At 44.2% G+C, this 15,389-nt stretch overlaps 1 protein-coding gene across 3 annotated transcripts in view; it reads right to left on the bottom strand.

Moving 5' to 3' along the window:
* NUP93 (nucleoporin 93) overlaps nucleotides 1-11,798 on the bottom strand; it is a 109,568-nt gene extending 97,770 nt beyond the window's left edge. For 2 of the 3 annotated variants that reach the window (XR_006605578.1, XM_004744217.3), the window contains exon 1: nucleotides 11,681-11,798. The gene's annotated coding sequence lies outside the window, so the exon portion shown is untranslated. Of the gene's footprint in view, nucleotides 1-9,758; nucleotides 9,830-11,680 lie in introns of all 3 variants that reach the window. The other variant, XM_004744218.3, reaches the window with a different exon arrangement.
* Between the last annotated feature and the right edge of the window lie 3,591 nt (nucleotides 11,799-15,389).

Here is a 15,389-nt window from a genome sequence, read left to right as displayed (position 1 = left end):
TCATGGATGCTGTCAGAGAGGGGAGGGGATTTTTTATATATGTCAGAGGAAATAACTAGGGCTAGTCATACCTCTTTCTTGAAAATATACAACAGTGTTATTCTTTTTGCAATTATTTTTAAAAGGTTTTTGTGACAGTAAGACAAAATATACACACACAAACAGATATATATACACATATATTTTAAACAGAATGGGAAAACAGGAGAAGACTGGACTTTGAATCTCCTGGTTTGAATCTACTATGTTCACTTACCAGCTGAAAGTGGGTCGATTTACCCCTGGGATAAAATCCAAATCTCTCAATTTCCTCATCTATAAAAAGGAAATGATAATCCCTATCTACTTCAAGGGGTTGATGATACACAGAAAGGATTTTATAAACTCTACTGATTTATATCATTGTAAAACATTCTTTTAGCTTTTATTCCAAAGTTGCCAATTTGGCAACATTTTGTCATTTAATTATAAATATCTCTGCTTCAAAAATCTTCTAGGAAATATTTGATACCAAATTATAACTTATTTAAGCACAACTTCGTATCATTCAGTAAGAACTTCTGGAAGACAGTACAATTTTTAAATGTCTATTACCCATTATCAAATCTGATTTTTATTAGAACTCCACATTTCCACAGCAAAGGTATGATTCAAAAGAAATTTAGCATTGAATTTTGAGTAAAAATCTTGCCCCCAAACCTTATTAATTGGACTTGATAGGATTAAACCCCAAGAAAAGTGTTCAATATTCAACCCCAAAGATTAATAAGGGAAGCCTCGCTTGAGGTATCAAAAGCTTAAGACTGATTCTGCTTTCCTCTCTTCTTTTGAAAATGTAAACTATGATTAGATGACTGTATCACTCCACTTTTTGCTGTATCTGTCAGCTGTCATTTATAACAACAACCAAAGAGAAAATTACATCTTAATAGATACTATTGTTTCAGCCGCCTTTAGGAAAAGGAGGAAAAGGAGCGAGAAAAAAAATCTGTTGTGGATAATTCTTTCAAGTCCTGTGAGACTAAGTAAGAGAGTTGGATGTAATCATTATTCAGAAGGTAGACTTCTGGAGAAAACAAAGAACTAAAATATCCTAGACAGAAGAGAAACTAAAGACCTGGGTGATTCAGTACTAGTACTGGCCTGCGTTGACTCAGTGTTTGCAGTTAAGGAAGGCAAAGTATCAGCTTTCCAGATACATAAAAGGCCTCTTGTATTTCATCTCCAATGAGCAGAGGTACAACCTGGCATTACAGAGAAACATGAAGTATCCACATAGGGAACTTTCTGATAAACTCTCAGCTGTCCAGTGGGCTGTCCAATCCAATAGCAGAGAAGCAGCTGGGCCTGGAATGCAAGACCTGTGTGCTGCAGCCTGGCTTTATTCCACACCAGCCTCTGACCCTGGGGCTAGACCTTCCCGGGCCCTTTCCCCTTTCTGGATTCCAGTTCCATCACCACTAAGATGAGGGGGTTGGCTCAGGTAACTTCTTATTTTTTTAAGATTTTATTTACTTATTTGACAGACAGAGATCACAAGTAGGCAGAGAGGCAGGCAGACAGAGAGAGGAGGAAGCAGGCTCCCTGCTGAACAGAGAGCCTGATGCGGGGCTTGATCCCAGGACCCTGGGACCATGACCTGAGCCAAAGGCAGAGGCTTTAACCCACTGAGCCACCCAGGCGCCCCAGCTCGGGTAACTTCTAAGACTTGCTCTTCATGAACAATCTACAAATGCAGAATATTTTAAGTTTGGTTTTTAAATTCACTTCATGTGTCCTTGGAAGGAGCAGCCTCATTTTAGTGGTGATGGAAACTGTCTGTGTATAGAACCTTATGAACAACACCAGCCTCATCTTACAACTGGCATAAGCAGGGGAAGATCACCCAGTTAGCTTCTAACTCTAACCTCTTTGGCTCTGGCTCTTCTCTCTAAACCAATGTTTCTCAAATAGGGGCAATTTTGCCTCCCCAGAAGTCACCAGCAAAATCTAGAGCATTTTTGGTTGTCACAATTCAGGGTGACAGGCCATAGGCTACTGACATCTAGCAGGTAGAGGCCAAGGGTGCTGCCAAACATTCCAAAATGCACAGCATAGCCTCTACAACAAAGAATTATCTAGTCCCAAATAACAGTGCTGAGGCTGAGTGGCCCTGCTGTAAACCGAAGAAGGCTTCTTGTCCTGAGGGTATGACACCACATAAAAGGTACCAGGAACACCTGGAAATATATGCATACTGTTTTTCTTAATATAAGGAAAGCACTATAGCTTTAATTGGATTCTAGTAAGTCTGAGTCTTCCACCACCACGAAATAATCTTAAAACCACCATATTATACAATATTCTCTCATTTGGGATTTTTATGGTGGTATATTCACATCCTGGTATATCACACAGCAACAGAAAAGACTGAACTACAGCTACATGGAATATGGATAAATTTTGCAGACACAATGGTTAACTAACTCAAGCAGCCGAACTTATTTAAAAAAACAAACATACTGCAAGATTCCATTTATAGGGATTTTAAGAACAGAAAAACTAGATCTATGTGCTAGAAATCAGAGCACTAGTTATTACAGTGTGGGAGTGACTGAATGGAAAGGAACACAAGAGAACTTTCTGGGTGCTATAGACCGTAATGGTTCCCTCCAAAATTCCTATATCGAAACCCTAAGACCCAATTATGATAGTATCTGGAGAAGAGGCCTTTGGGAGGTAATTAGGTTTAGATGAATTCACGAAGATGGGGCCCTTCTGAAGGGATCTGTGTCCCACTAGAGACACCAGAGGCCTTGCTTCCCACCCAGGCCCCTACACTGCATTCATCAGGAAAGAACAGATGAGCACATAGTAGAGAGCAGCCATCTAAAAACCAGGAAGCAGGTCCTCACCAGGACTCAACCACCATGGGACTCTGATCTCAAGCCTTCCAGCATCCAGAACTATGGCAATATAAACGTTGGCTACTGAAGCCACCCAGACCATGGTATTTTATTCTGGCGGCTTACTCTAAGCGCTGGGGTACTGGAAATGTTCCATATCTCAGTATAACTGGTGGTCACGTGAGTGAATACGTAAAATTTCACTGAGCTATACACTTAAGGTCTGTTCACAGATAATTCACAGAAAAGCAAGAAACATAAGCACAGCAAGAAACTTAGCATCATCTCCAGAAAGCAATGGGAAGAGTTGGGACTTCTCATTTTATACCCCTCTGTCAGTCTGAATTCTTTTCCATAGCTAGATGTGACCCTGTCTAATTTTAAATAACTTGTTAATTTCTAAATTGCTCTAAACCCTTTGTTTTAGTGTGTTTGTCTGACCACTGGCCCCAAATCTTCAATGGCAATGACTATCAAATCCACAATCCGACCCAGAGCTTCCAGGCACCGTCTTTGCGTTTCCACTCCAGCACATAATTGTCACACCTGGCACATCTCAAAATGATGCAGTCACCCACCATGACCACCCCCCCCCCCCACTGCCTTCCTCATCTCCTCCTCTCTGTCCCCTGGCTTCTTTCTCTCTCTCTCTGTTACTTGGGTTCTTACTCACCCTTCTCCTTTACATCCATACATGACCTCAGAATGTTTATTTACAGATTTTTTCCACTCTCCAGGCTCAAAAATCCAACAAGATGCAGATACATTTTTTGAGAGAAAGGATAGGTATTCCTCATCACCCAAACTCAGGAAACCAAATACTTTATATTCAGCTGACGGGACATCAGTCACTCTCCAAACTTGCTATCCAAACTCTCATTACCTAACAGATAGTCACTCTCCAAACTTGCTATCCAAATTCTCATTACCTAACAGATTTAAATAGCAAGGGATAGTTGTATTTTTGCAGCATCTTCTAACTATTGCTTTCTTCCCCCAGCTTATTCAGATATAATTGATACATAACATGGTGTCCGTTTAAGATATACAGCGTAACATATATATTTCTGCATGTACTGGGAAATGATTACCATAATAAAGTTAGTTTAACCTTGATTCCATCTTCCTCGCCATCAAAGGAGGCCAGACTTCCACCCTTTTAACCCAAGTTCTTGAGACACTAGGACAGGTCTTCAAGCTCCTCCCACCCCACATCACTCTGCTTGCTGTGGCCGCCTCAATCTTTCCAGCACTTTTCCTAAGTTGCTGCCGCCCAAAAACCCTCCAAGCCTTCCACTCATAGAGATCCAGGTGAGGCAATACTTTTGATGACACCCTATGTAATAGTTACCCAATCTGCTCTGCCCCAACCCTCTTTATGTATGCCATGCTGTATGCCCTTGCACATGGCATTTTTCCCAACTAGGGAAAATGTACCCTGAGCTCCAGCCAGCTCCTCCACTCTCTAGTGGGGTGACTGTGGACAAGTTAATTACTCTTGCTGGGCCCATGTACGAAATGAAAAAAGAGCTACATCTCCACACAGCAACCACTCAGCAGACCTTGGCTATTATTATTATTATTATTACCACTAGTTCAACTACTGCCTACCAGATGTTTTTTTCCTCAACACCCACCCCATAAAAGCTCCCCTCACCGAAACTCTTTCCTACTCCATTCACTTATCTGTGTTACAGTTTTCCATGTGGCCAAGCTTCAGTTTTGGTGCTCCCCGGGGTTTCTGCAACCTCCTTATTTCACTTTGGAGTTTTGGTTTTTTCCAAGGGAGGGCTTTTTTTTTTTTTTTAAGGTCAATATGTAGTTGTCTGCTGGTTATTCTGCTATTTTTATGTGGGGACAAAGATCAGGACCTCTTAGCTTACCATTTTGCTGATATCTCTCTTCTTTATTTGTTTTACATTACTGTCTGTTAATATCTAGACCCCCGAACAGCCTGAAGCTTAAAGCATTCTGCAGCCTTTTTTTTTTTTTTCAGCTCCAGCAGTGTTCTCAAACAGTAGCTAGATCCCCACAGTCACTGACTGACAGAATAAACTTCTGCAAACTTTGCCAAGAATAGCTAATTGAAATAGGGAAACTGAAGGGACCCTATGAAAGACTGTTCTGCTGCCTTTACTCTTGCTAGGACCTACACCTCAACCTTACACATGCCTTATAATAAAGATAATGTATGCCATCCTTGTACAGGTCAAGGAGTTAAATGATTTCTCTGGAGTCAAGGAATTAATGATTTCTCTGGAGTCTTCCAGCACAGCAGATAACATCTAAAGAGCGACCAGATAGGGATATCAAGTATGTTTTCCAGACCACTGGACCACCAAGACCCCAGGCTCCAGGGCACAAGAGACTTATGGAAGACACCTAAACACTCTTCATTTTAACCAGTTCCCAGATGCCTAAAAAGACACAACAGATCTCAATCTTTAATAAAAACCCCAGCCCCCAAACAAAGATGAGACTCACTCTTCTTCCCTCTCTGAGTCTCTTAGACAGTCTGTACCTACACTCTCTCTGTCTTCAATAAACCCTACTCTTACTTCCTCTCGACTCACATTTGATTTCTATCCCATGCAAAGGTCCCTGAAGGGGCGCCTGGGTGGCTCAGTGGGTTAAGCCGCTGCCTTCGGCTCGGGTCGTGATCTCAGGGTCCTGGGATCGAGTCCCGCATCGGGCTCTCTGCTCAGCAGGGAGCCTGCTTCCCTCTTTCTCTCTCTCTGGCTGCCTCTCTGTCTACTTGTGATTTCTCTCTGTCAAATTAATAAATAAAATCTTAAAAAAAAAAAAAAAGCTTGCATCTTAAAAAAAAAAAAAAAAAAAGGTCCCTGAAGGACCTCCTCTGGGTCCTTGGACCCAGCCCTCCGGCACCATAATGATTCCTTATTTTTCAAATTCCTATGCTGACATTGTAACGGCCACGAAAGTTAGAATCCCTTCTTCCTAACTTCCTGTCAAAAATATTTATTAAGCCTCTCCCACGTACTGTTCAAGGCACTGGAGATGGAACTGTGGAAAAAACAGGTAAGACTCCCAGACTCAAAGAACTTTTATGTCAGGAGCGAAACAAACAAACAAACAAAAAAAGACACATGATGCCAAGTATTGATAAGTGCTACAAAAGAGAGGGAGATGTGGTAGAGTGCACAGTGGGACTGCTTTAGCTGGAATGTTCTATGAAGCTTCTTTATAAAGGAAACCGTTAGGGCGCCTGGGTGACTCTATCGGTAAAGCATCTGGCTGCAGCTCAGGTGATGATCCCAGGGTCCTGGGACTGAGCCCCATATTAGGCTCTCTGCTCAGTGGGGTGCCTGCCTCTCCCTCTCCCTGCAGCACCCCCTGCTTGTGCATGCTCTCTCTCTGTCAAATAAAGAAATAAAATTTTTAAAATTTTTTTAAAATAAAAATAAAAAGGAAACCACTGAACAAAGACCCAAATCATGTTAGGAGTCAGCTATACTGATATCTGAGGAGAAGAATGTTCTTGCAGAGGAAAACAATGAGTGCAAAAGCTTCAAGACAGAAGCATCTGTAGCACAGGTAAAGGGCCTGCAGCCACATGGCTGAGGTAGAGTGCTGGGAGAAGGGTTAGGGCAGGGGCTAGATGGTACTGACTTCACAGCACAAGGTAATAAGAATGTTGGATTGTAGTCTATATGTGATGGGAACTACAGAAGGGTTAAGCCTTTTTAAAGGCTCGTTCCCACTTCTGCATGGAGAAGAGACGGGGGAGGAAGGGCACAGAGTAAAAACAGGGAGAGCAGTCCAGAGACTGCTCAAGCACCCAGATGTGATACCTGAGAGTAGTGTGGACCTGGATGACAGCGATCTGACTCATGTATACATTTTAAGAATAGAGTCTGTGTAGATATAAATCACTTATGTAGTGTGAGAGCAAAGAAGTCAAACACAAGGCCAAGGTTTTACGTATGAGTAACCTGGCAACACGAAGGTGCCACTTACTGAAATGAGGAAGACAGGGAGGGGAGCAGATTTAGACATCAGAGGGATATTATGATGATGACATTAGATTATACAAGCAAAGAGTTTAGATTATACAAGACAAAAAGTCCCATGACGGGAACTCACACATAGCCAGAGCTCAGGAAACGAGGGTTATTTTCACTGTCTTTGGCTCCCTCTCCTAGAGTTCAGGTCTCTTCTTTCCTAAAATAATTCCTCGCCTGGGTGGCTCAGTGGGTTAAAGCCTCTGCCTTCGGCTTGGGTCATGATCCCACGGTCCTGGGATCGAGCCCCACACCGGGCTCTCTGCTCAGCAGGGAGTCTGCTTCCTCCTCTCTCTCTCTCCCTGCCTCTTTGCCTACTTGTGATCTCTGTCAAATAAATAAATAAAATCTTTAAAAAATAATAATAATTCCTCATCAATAGGGGAAACTGGGTGAGGGGCAATGGAGTACTCTGTACTAATCTTGCATATTTTCTGTAAATCTAAAACTATTCTAAAATTAAAACTTATTTAAAAAAAACCAGGGCATCTGGGTGGCTCGGTCAGTTAAATGTCTGCCTTCAGCTCAAGTCATGGTTCCAGGGTTCTGGGATCCAGCCCCTATGTTGGGCTCCCTGCTGCCCAACTCGTGCTCTCTCTCTCTAATAAATAGGAAAATCTTTAAAAACAAATAAATAATGGGGCCCCTGGGTGGCTCAGTGGGTTAAAGCCTTTGCTTTCAGCTCAGGTCATGGTCCCAGGGTCCTGGGATCAAGCTCCGCATGGGGCTCTCTGCTTGGCAGGGAGCCTGCTTCCTCCTCTCTATCTGCCTGCCTCTCTGCCTACTTGTGATCTTTGTGTGTCAAATAAATAATAACTTTAAAAATAAATACATAAAAATAAAAATAAATAAAATTTTTTAAAAAATCCCCAACCCCACATGCTCCTCTAGCTCCCACTCTCTTTATAAAGAGACAGCCATCCTTTGTCATGCCTCATCCATTCATCACCCACTACAACCTAATTTCTGCTCCCCCCACCCCCGACTTCCTGAATTCCTCTGCAGCCACCAATGACCTAACTGCTAAGTCCAATGAACTTTCAACCCTTCCTCTTTCACAGCCTCTGAGACCCTGACCATTCCTTTCTTCCTGAAACACTTCTCCTCTGACCTGAAGACACCGCCTTTTCCTGGTTCTCCTCCTGCTTTTCCAGCTTTTCCCTCCTCTCAAGCCTCCTCTGCTGTGGCTTCTACATCTACCCATCCCTTAAATGCCAAACTTCTATCCTTGGACCTCCTCTTCTCACACTGCATATTTCTTTGGATAAAATCCACCACTGGCCATGGCTTCAACTAGAACAACTACCAGTGGTTATTAATCCTTCGAGTGGCCATCGACTCGGCAATGCAGAGTTCTAATGTTCTTGTACACACGTGCACACAAAAGGACCACACACACATTCTCCATCAGGAGGCTCATAGGACCCCCTCCCCAGAAAGGTCACCCGAACACCTCTGAGGACTATCCAGGCCCAGATGAGAACGCTTATTTATCAAAACTAAAGTATGGTAGAAGCTATTCTGTGTCTAGCCAGCTCTCTCACTTGAGCTGGTATCTCCAATTGTCCCCCTGACAACTGTGCGTGGGATGACCCACAGGCACCTCAAACTACGTATGTCCCAAACCCAACTAATCACTTCTCTCTCCTCTTGGCCACCAATATTACCACATCCTCCTCCTGGGTTTCTAGTCTCCCAGTAAAACAACTGGCATCCAGCAAGCCAGCCAGAGACTACCTAGGGAGTCACTTCAGGGTCCTCTTCCTCCATTCCTGAACATCCAGCCAATCTCCATATCTACATTTCAAACCTTTTGCAAAAGGGAATCCTCATCTCTTTGGCCCCTGCTCTGACCCTCATGCTTTTCTCCTAACTACCTCAATAGTCTAAGCCTTCTGCGTTCCTCTAACTCACCCTCCTCTGGCAAGAATTCTTCCTGAAATTCTCCCCTGCCTTAATCCCACCAGGGATACCGTCTGTCCCCTCCAGAAGTGCTTGTGATCTGACACTGTCACCCTTACCATCCACATCTCTCACTACCCTCCCCCAAGAGACCCTAGTAAGTCTCTACTCCTGGGGGCACCTCATGCTGTCTCCTCCCTTCATACTCCTGCATATATAACTGCACACTCTGCTATCACACTCCAAATCTATACTGGCACATGCAGAATGCCCATATATCCTGCAAAGTCAACTAGGGCAGTCCTCCCCACTCCAGGCTCCTCCCATACTATTCTGAACCTTCTATTACTGTTCCTCTCTGGTGGAATAGCTGTAATTATTTCTTCCCATGTCTGTCTACTTCTCTACATGGCCAATTCCTGTAGGGCAGACTGCTCAGCTTTGAAGCCTTAGCAGCCATATTTGGCATTAAATAGGTACCAAATAAATGTCTGATTAGTTAAAGTGGCTTGGTCCCTGAATACACCTTAGGCTCTCGCCTCTGGGTCTTTGCTGACCATTCTCTCTCCTTGGAACATCTGTATTTCCCCTCTATCTTATTTTCTACTTCAGTCCATCAGGAAGCAGATTCAGACACTCAAGCTTACCACTCCTCCACCTGTTCCCACCTTAGGGTCTTTGCACTTGCTCTTCCTGTTCCAGGAATGCTCTCCCACCAGACATTCCCATAACCCACTCTCTCATTTCAATCAGGTCTCTGTTCAGCTATCCTTGTTCTATTTAAAAAACAGCCCTGACACTACACTCTGTATCTGTGCCTTTATTGTCAAGGGAATTCTCCACAGGAACATCACTTCAATGAGGGCAGGCCTGTTTCATTCACCACTGTATTCCCAAGCCTGTAACCGTGCTGGAGCATTCCTTTATTTCATATTTACTGAGCACTTACTGTGTGCCAGATCTAGGTGTTGAATGTCTATCAAGGAACAAAATAGAGAAAAATCTTCCTCACTTCACATTCTGGAAGGGAACGACAAACAATATACAAGGTAAATAAAATATAATTGCCAAGAAGAACAACTAAAGCAGTAAAGGAAAATAGGAACTGGGGAAAGCCTCACTAGGTGACGCCTGAGTAAAAACCGGAAAAAAAGTGAGGAAGCAAACCACATTATTGAACTGCAAGCACAAAAGCCCTGTGGCCAAGCATGTCTGACCCGTGGAAGGGGAGGATAGAAGAAAATAAGAGTGGGAAAATAACAGTGGGTCAGATTATGTGAAGTCATGTGGATGGCTCACTATAAGGTATTTATCTTTAAATGAGATGGAAACCCATTGTAGGGCTTTTACGTAAAGGAGTGATATGATCTGACCTGTGTTTCAAAAGAACCCTTCTAGTTGCCATGCCAAAAACAGGGCATAACTGCAAAGGCAGAATTAGGGAGACCAGATGAAAGACTATCTCAATAATCCAGGTTAGAGGTGGTGGTGACCTGGCCCAGGGTGGCAAGCACTGGATGTGTGAGAATGAAAGACAGCAGTCAAAGGTGACTCAAAGGTTATTAGTTAGAGCCTTTTACGTTACTCGGAAAAAAACAGCAAGAGCAGTTTGGGAGGGGAGATGATGGGAGGCTTACTAGGCCTATCCTGACATGTTCAGTCTGAGTCCCCTATCAACCATCTCAGCTGAGAAGGAAAAGAGGCAGCTGGGCATTGGTCGAGGGAGAGGCCCCCGGATGGAGATACAAATACAGGATCTGTTAGCCTAATATATACGTATTTAAAACTATGAGCTTTGGGGGCGCCTGGGTGGCTCAGTGGGTTGGGCCGCTGCCTTCGCTCGGGTCATGGTCTCGGGATGCTGGGATTGAGTCCCACATCGGGCTCTCTGCTCAGCGGGGAGCCTGCTTCCCTCTGTCTCTCTCTGCCTGCCTCTCCATCTACTTGTGATTTCTGTCAAATAAATAAATAAATAAAATCTTTAAATTAAAAAAAAACAAAACTATGAGCTTTGAATAACAATTCACCATCAATGAAAAATCAAAATTTCCCAAAGAGAAATGCACAAAGAATAGATGAAAGAAAAGCTGCGATGTCCAAGGACACGCTCTCATGTTCCGCAGACAGAATACAAAGGTGACCCTTGCTCATACTGAAAGGCATTTCAGCCAAAACAAAAAACAAGTGACAGGGGCAAACCGGTACCAGCGGCTCTGTGAATGGGTAAGCCTAACTTTGACCTAAAAATCCCTGGGGTCCGCCCCGTGACTCTTTTAGAGAGACTCGGGTATTGTCTTTGCAGAGGATGAGATGTTATGAGACCCAAGAAAGTGCAGTCTACCTCCAGGTTCTCATCTCTAGCATGTTCCTAGATGGGGAGAAGCATTCCCCTGATGCCGGTACAGAAGACAGGCCAAAGGCTGGGAGAGGCAAGGAGGGTAGTCACCCTCGCCCGAAAGCCCCCCGCCCTGGGAGGGCAGGGTTCTACCGCAGGAGACGAGTGAGCAGGCGGAGGGCTATGGCGGGGAGGGGTAGGCTGGGCTCATAGAGCACTGGGTAGGGGGTGGGGGCGTGGCGCGCCGCGGCAGAGCGCCGTAGTTGCGGGAAGTGGGGAATCAAGGGGCCAAACCTCCATGCTTAGAAAAAGGGCAGAGAGAAGGTATTCCCAGGGCGCTGCCCGACGCTATAATGGGGGACAGTTCGACAAGGCGCTGAGTCGCCGGCGTCAGGCGTGCTCGGCTGCCATGAGGCGAACGGGAACTGAGAGCAGCGTGACTCCGAGCGTGGGGACCGGGCTCCGCCCAGCCTCGGAGCCCCGAGTTCAAGGACAAGCCCCCAAGTGGCAAGGACATGGAGAGAGGACACCCTTACCTGACACTGCAACCTTCCCAGCCGCTCCTTCCCGGCTGGAGAACGCGGCCGCCGCTTCTCGCGCCGCTCGCCCGCGCTTCCCGATTGGCCGAGGCCGGCCCTCCCAGAAGCCCTCGCGCGGCGCTCAGACAAATAAACTTTATGGAGACCCGCGGAGGAGAACAAGGACAGGGGCGGGGTTAGGGGCGGGCCCTCTGCTTGAGCTGCCGCGCCCCCACGCCCGGGGCCACGCCCTCACCCTTCCCTAATGGTTAGAGTTGGCTCAGCAGGGAGAAAGCGAGTGCACAATACCTTGGGTGGATTTCTTACCCTTTACTGATCGCCATCATAGTGACAGGTATTCTTCAATGCGCTGGTGGCACAGTGGCGACCGCGACAGACAGGATCCCTGCCCTAACGGAGTTGTCAAGTTGGTGGGAGAAACAGACTGTAATAAATAACTGGCAGTTTGTAAGGAGGGCTATGACGGAATGAGCAGGATGATGGGAGAGAGAATGCCTTTGTGGTCCCAAGGCCTCTCTGAAGAGGTGCTGAGCAGAAATACAATGATGAGAAAGGGTCAGTCTTGCAAAGCCTTGTTTGCAGAGCATTCCAAGCAGAGGAACAAGAGTGAAGGCTCCATAGGTAAACAAGCTTGGTGTGTGAAGAATAGGAATGCAAAACGTTACAACCTCTTTGGAAGAGAGTATGGAGGTTCCTAAAAATAGAATTTCCATAGGATCCAGCAAGTCCACCTCTGGGTATATACCCAAAAGAACTGAAGGTCTCAAAGAGGTTTGTGTACACCCCTGTTCATAGCAGCATGAGTCACAAGAGCCAAAACATGGAAGTAACCCAAGTGTCCATCGACTGATGAATGGATAATCAAATGTGGTATATACATATGATGGAGTATTATTCAGCCTTAAGAAGAAAGAAAATTCTGACATACCCTATAGCATGGATAAAACTGGAATAAGCAAGTCACAAAAACATTAATATTATGATTCTATTTATAGAGTGCTTAGAATAGCCAAAATTATAGAGACAGAAAATAGGGTGGTGGTTGCCAGGGGTTGGGGCAGGGTGAACAGGAATAGTGAGGTTTTGTTTAACAAGTTTAGTTTTAGTTTTACAAAATGAAGAATTATGGAGATGGATAGTAGTGATGGTTGCACATTATGAAAATCTTTAATATCCCTGAACTGCACACTTGACAATGGTTAAGGTAATGTATGTTATGTGTATTTCAACAGAAGAGTAAAATTTTTTTAAAGGATGTGGAGCAACCTGGACCATCACATACTACTGGGGAGCTGGAAATAGGAACAATCGCTTTGGAAAACTGGCGAAATATATGAAAGCTAAATATATATGTACTCTCTGACCCAAGAATTCTACATAGGGATGTAGGTATGTATGTCTGATCTTTCTATTCCCAGCATAAATGTGTACCTATTTTCACCAAAAACCACATATGACAACATCCATAGCTTCCCAACCCAAAAGTGGAAATAACTCAAATGTCCCTTAATGGACATTTATACATTTATACATTAAAGGACTGCATTTATACGAAGTTCAAATCAGGCAAAACTAACTTATAGTGACAGATGTCACAATAGTAGTGTTTTTTTTTAAATTTTATTTATTTATTTGACAGACAGAGATCACAAGTAGGCAGAGAAGCAGGCAGAGAGAGAGGAGGAAGCAGGCTCCCTGCTGAGCAGAGAGCCCGATGCGGGGCTCGATCCCAGGACCCTGAGGACATGACCTGAGCCAAAGGCAGAAGCTTAACCCACTGAGCCACCCAGGTGCTCCAATAGTAGTGATTTTGAAGGGCAGAAGGGCTGTTGACTGGGAAGGGAAATGAGAGAATCTTCTGAGGTCTGTCAATGTTCTGTTTCTTAATCTGGGTGCTGAGTTCCTGGACGTATTCACTTTTTAAAAATTCATTGAACTGCACATTTAATATTTGTGTACTTTACAACACATATATTATTCATTACACTACAATAAAAAGTATAAAATAAAGCAAAATATTCTCTACGCTGTGGAATGTTCAATGTTTTGCTCTTGAGAAGTCATAACGCTTTCCCTCCCTCAACTGTTTCCAGTCTGGGACCTTGTTTTATTTCTCTGATTTTCCCCACAATCCCCAGCATGTGGTGCTGGGAAGGAAAGCAAGAAATATTTCTTAAATGACAGACAAAACCCAGCGCCTTGATTGCCCCCTATCCTGAACCTCGCTGCCAGAGATGGGTTCTTAGTGGGTGGCAGCAAATTACATAAAGCTTCTGGAACTGTGGCTGAGTGATCAGCGATATTCTAGACAAGTCATTAAAAGCTTGAAAGGGAAGCTTCTCACTATGCACGTCAGACGAGTTTTTAAGATTTGTGCCCTTTACTAGATGAAATGACTTCTCAATAAAAAGATAAATACAGTTCAAATTAAAGAAAAAGTGATTCACCTCTAATATTGCACTTGAACCTTGCAACAACCCAGTGTTGAGCAGAGTAGGGCTGGTCATCATCACATGTTCTGCGGGGAACCTAAACTCCAGGAGGATTAAATGATTTACCCAAGGTTATACAGGTTGGTAGTGGCAGACCAGGGTCTACACTCTCTAGTCTTGGGATGTCGCAGCCAGTGTTTCCTAGTCCAAGAAGGTCGGAGGTGAACTTAGAAGCCTTCATGAACTATGATAAGAGCTATCTAGTGAATTGAGATTGGAACAAATACCATGTTCTCATTAACCAGCAGTAGCTAACTATCAGATGACATCGTGAAGGTGGTGGGATTTATTAAACATCTGGTTGTTTTATTTGTTATTAAACATACTGACTGTTGAATGAAAAAACCCCATCCTACACATCTCTGCATTGCTGCTGTTTTAAAACAGCTTTGCCGACATCTATCAACTTTGTTGATGTCAAATTGTGCAATTTGTCACTGATGCTGCATTTGCCAAAAGAAAAGTGAATTTGATTGACAAGGCCCCAGGGCTTCTCTCTCTTCCTTTTCAACATTCCAGATGTTTAAAAAAAAAAAAAAGTTGGATCCACCCCCAGGAAGACTCATCTGTGGGTGAAAAATATGCCAAAGGAGCTTGAGGGATATGGTTTCAGTTTCTGTAGAAACTTTGCCTCCGAGAGACCCCATCTTCTTGATTGGTTCAAATTACCCTCCGTTTTCGATTGCTGCCTTTCAATGGAACCATCTGTTTTACAGCCCATCTGTCGGGGGCTCTGTTGTGGTTGATTATTAGATGTGTTTGCAGCTGGAGGGGTGGGGGGCGGACTTCAATGACAAAAGATAAGTGTCTCCAAGAATGAAAGTGGGAAATCACTTTTAGAAAGCAGACTTCAGGGGCGCCTGGGTGGCTCAGTGGGTTAAGCCTATGGCTTCGGCTCCGGTCATGATCTCAGGTCCTGGGATCGAGCCCCGCATCGGGGCTTCCCCTTCTCTCTCTGCCTGCCTCTATGCCTTCTTGGGATCTCTCTCTCTCTCTCTCTCTCTCTCTCTGTCAAATTAATAAATAAAATCTTCAAAAAAAAAAAAAGGAAAGAAAGAAAGAAAGCAAGCAGACTTCAGCCTTCCCTGCAAACTCGGGAGAAGATTAAGATTGGCAAACAAACATGGTGAACAACAGAGGACGTGGATGACTCTGGGGCTTTCCACCACTTGTTCTCCCTTCTTTAGTAACCATACCCAAGAATACCAAAGTTT

This window comes from Mustela putorius, unplaced genomic scaffold, assembly GCF_011764305.1.
Source record: "Mustela putorius furo isolate JIRA1106 unplaced genomic scaffold, ASM1176430v1.1 tig00000174_pilon_pilon_pilon, whole genome shotgun sequence".
Lineage (NCBI taxonomy): Eukaryota > Metazoa > Chordata > Mammalia > Carnivora > Mustelidae > Mustela > Mustela putorius.
This window is presented reverse-complemented; position numbering and strand designations above follow the sequence as displayed.